We start from the raw sequence: 4,451 nt of genomic DNA, 5'->3' as shown, positions 1-4,451 counted from the left end.
GTCCTACAATTTTTTAAAAATTTGATCCATTTTTGACCACTTAAAAACAATTTTAACTGACTAAAGGCCCAAAAAAGAGATTGTAGTTTAGGAGGAGATAGAGATTGAAAATATGGAGGTATACAGACGTATTGATGTTTATATATTTTATTTTTTGTATGCTTATGATGTTCAAAGGATAACAATTATGAATTGAACAAAATAGTGGCTATTCACTTAGAGTTATGTAAAGATTTTACATTTTTCTACACATCCACATAAATGTTTCGGTCAAATACCTATTCGGTGAGGCGACTTCTTTTAAATAGAAATTTAAATTACAATTTTATCTTAAGTCAAGTTTTAAGTCCATCTTAAAATTTATAATTTATTTACATGTTTTAGAATAAAAGTGACAAATATTTCTGTGGAGTTAACAGAATCAGAAGCGAAATAGTTAAAGTTATATTATCACGGACAAAGCCGAACATTTATATTTTTTAATATTGAATCGGAAAAAAACGACAGCTATTTTTTGGACTCATAAATGAGGTCTGTCAATCGAATATGCATGACGTAATGTAGGATTGTTTCCAAAATATATAACGTCCTTCACACGTTCAATTACTTCTTCATTACATCGATAAATCGATTTTAATCCGCAATATATTTACAACAATATGGATCAGTAATCGGGAGGAGGCGTCTTCTTAATATAAGGTTTACCTTTAAACTGCTAGTCGTCCATCACTTATTCCCTGGTAACACAGAGAATTACAGGATCGCACTCCAAGTATACCTGCTTGTCAGTAATTCCTGTTTCCAGTTTATAAGTCTAGAAATAGGATATTCTCTTAGGGCCATTAGTGATTAGTACCAAAACGGACATTCCACCAATCAACTTGGTACGGATAAATTAGAAAGATAGACTTTCGGTGGAAGGACATCGGTTATTCGCAATAATTACAAAGTGTTCGTTACAAATGAAAGCGATTATAGTCACTTGATTGGTAGCGGAGAGAGACGGAGTAGAATTTGAAACATGCGTGCAAATGATATAGCACAGAGGTGGATTAGGAGACACACGTACTAAAAGAGGGCATGATTATGCCAGTTCTGTATAGACAAAGAAACTGATACCAAGAAGAAAATTTACGAAGGTGTGGGATAATGTTGTCAGATAAGGATTGAATCATCGAATTGGGTGGAAACTCAGAAAGTTATTTTAGCAAACAATGTCTTCCTAGCACATAGAGAAACATCAACAGTAATGTATATGTATACACACACACACATACATATATATCCATATATATATATATATATATATACATATATATTTATATATATATATATTTCTGTGAAACCTACTTTATTTCCTTATGAAATATACCAATCCTTATTTTAAAAGCTCAATATAATCAAAGAGCAATATAATGAAAGAATGAAAAAGGTCTAAATTACAAGTTTAATGATGTTAACCATCTTATAATTTATTCTTTTATTTCAGGTGACATATACAATTCTTGACAGCAGCTATTTCGTAGCGCAAAATCAATCACTTAATTATAATGCCAATTATTGAATATATTTTGCGCTGTACTCATCATAATAAATAGCCACGATCGATCCGTCATAAGAAAATAAAGTGCGTTTTGACATGCTTAAAAGCAGAAAATAAGAAGAGAAGCTGCAAGTGCAATGGAAACATATTATAAGGCATTTACTTTGCTAGCAAGGATACATGTACATAATAATACATTATAATGTACATTATAATGTACATAATAATACATAATACTAGATAGCTTTCTAATAATAACTTTGTTAAAAGTATATGGGTTTAAATCTGTTGACTAAACGAATAAACAAAGGACGCGGAAATATAGCAAGTTAAATTGCCATTCCTGTAATGTTATAGTGAATGAAATGTGCTAATTTAATCTTAAGTGTATCTATGTTAATATTTGGATAATATGATATTTTGTGTAAATTTCCACTTTTACCATATTATCGAGATTTTTATTAATCTGCTTAATAGATTGACACCAAGGCAAAAGAGGTAAGTATTCTAATAAAAGGAACATGTATTTACAATTTTATTAACTATTTTATGACTTACTTAGAGCTTACAATGTTCGGTGGATTAGATGTTACCTTGTAGACCTTGTGACCTATATGCACCATTTTTAGTCGCGTGCAAGCAACTCTATAAGTGTTACATCATACGGGCTGCCCCCTTTTCATGTAAGTATAAAAATGAAGAATTTAGTTTAAACTGAATATGAAATGGCAATAGACAAATTCGAACCTCGTAATCTAGTTTAGAAATTAATTACGTGTGAGAATTTTAAAATGTAAAACAAAACAGTTGTTTAGAAATAGATAAATATTTCAAGAAAAGAATGTGAGCTGTCAAGTTTATTATGAAATTTTAAATTGAAAGAATGCAACTCATAAGATAATGTTTTTAACATATTGAATATAGGTTAAAATTCTTTTTGTAGAAATAGGAAAAGTTTTGGACACGTATGTCCAGGACACGTGAAAGAATGCACATGTTTTAACATGTGTATGACGTCACGGAAAATAGAAAGTTCGAGGGATAGAGAAAAAACTTTAGTTGGAGTTAGACAGTCAGTGAAAAAACTCAGGGACAGTCAGACGTCTGGAAGCGAGACGTCACTCCAAGAAAAATGCGAAACTTTGAATTCTTGGTGATGGAAGCACGGCCGTGTAAAGAATAAACCATCAAGTGTTTTTTGTAAAGCTTGTCTTGTGTTTATGATTCTTAAAAAAGGTAAAGTCCAATTGTATTATATATTTGTGTTATATGTCTTTACATACACGTCTCAACATAATAATGTCCGAACTGTTTGAGCACTATATCCCTTCACGCAAAGAGCTTACTTCTTCCATTCAACACGATTAAGGAAAGCACATTTTAATATATTAGAATCTCCTTAACATGAACAATCTCACAAGTCTCTCGTGCAACAACTTATACAACTTCTCTCTCTCTCTCTCTCTCTCTCTCTCTCTCTCTCTCTGAGTCTTACAACATCCCTCACTGTAATAAGACTCTTTCTAAGCATCTCTTCCTAAGACTCTCTCCATGAAACCCTTATGCAACATAAGTCACTCGGTCGGTCGTCTCTGTGTTCGTAACACTTTTGTGTTTGGCCTATTTGGTTAAGATCAAATGTCTGTTGTTAATAGATGCTGTTCTTAGCTTCTTAAGCTTTTCTTTGCCTTTTGGCCAAGATCAAAGTGTAGTATCTGCCGGAAGAGATACTGCAAGCAAATACCATATATGGGAGCAATCACACATATAAGACCTTGGTCGATGTAGGGGCAACCCTTCATACCAATTATCACTATCCAGCTCCCCTACTCCCCGGGGAGTTGGTCCCCATTTCACCTTCACTCCTCACATTAAAAATCGGCCTTGTGCCTAATTTTCTCGGTGGGGGAGCAAATAAATACAGGTTTTCTTGTCATTTTGGCCAAGATCAATTGTAGTATCTGTTCCGGCAGATACTGCAAGCAAGGACCATATGTGGGGGTAACTCCACATATCAGACCTTGGTCAATGTAGGGGCAACCCTTCATATCAACAGTTCCTATCCAGCTCGCATATCCCACATCTCGGGAGCTGGCCCCCCTTTTCCCTCCCCCTCTCTCTCTCTCTCTCTCCACATTAAAAAACGGCCTTGTGCCTAATTTGCTCAGTGGGGAAGCAAATAAATACATACTGCAAGCAAAGGCCATATGTGGGGTCGCCCCCACATATAAGACCTTGGTCAATGAAGGGGCACCCCCTCATACCAATTGGCACTACTAAACTCCCCTACTCCCCGGGGAGTTGGTCCCTATTTCCCATTCACTCCTCACTTTAAAATCGGTCTTGTGCCTAATTTGCTCGGTGGGGGGGAGCAAATAAATACAGCTTTTCTTGGCCTTTTGGCCAAGATCAAAGTGGGGTATCTGTTCTTACTACATGCTGTACTTTTTGTGATATATAAGAATTCCATGTCAATCCTACATCCACGCATTCATTCATTACACTAGAGCACGCGACTAATGGTTATCCGCCTTTTTTATTAAAAATTGCTGAACCATAAACTTTCCAAATGATTAATACTTATGTTTAATCACTGTATTGTGTCATAGGCGTTTGCATTCTTAGCTGATACGAATGCTCTAACGTTAAGTGTGATTCTTATACAAACAGATTCGAAGAGTGATGACGAAGATGCATAATTAACAGGTATATATTTCATCATCCCATCGGAATTCTGTGCATGCTTCTAAACAGACTCCTTTCTCTATCACGTTCTGATTGGTGGAAATGTTACGTAATATCCGTCTAATCAATTTTCAACTTGGGTGCATAAGGCTTACTAGCGGTTTTCATATTGCATTACTTTCAATTGACTAAATAGCATGGTATGAATTGACTGAAATATATA

The 4,451-nt window shown here is 34.7% G+C and overlaps 1 pseudogene; it reads left to right on the top strand.

Moving 5' to 3' along the window:
- The first annotated feature begins 3,926 nt into the window (after positions 1–3,926).
- Positions 3,927–4,035, top strand: LOC145256004 (U2 spliceosomal RNA; annotated as a pseudogene).
- The last annotated feature ends 416 nt before the right edge of the window (positions 4,036–4,451 follow it).

Source organism: Euprymna scolopes, chromosome 31 (assembly GCF_053919585.1).
Source record: "Euprymna scolopes isolate OS-2025 chromosome 31, ASM5391958v1, whole genome shotgun sequence".
Classification (NCBI taxonomy): Eukaryota; Metazoa; Mollusca; class Cephalopoda; order Sepiida; family Sepiolidae; genus Euprymna; species Euprymna scolopes.
The sequence above is the reverse complement of the archived record's forward strand: the minus strand, read 5'-3'. Positions and strand labels throughout refer to the sequence as shown.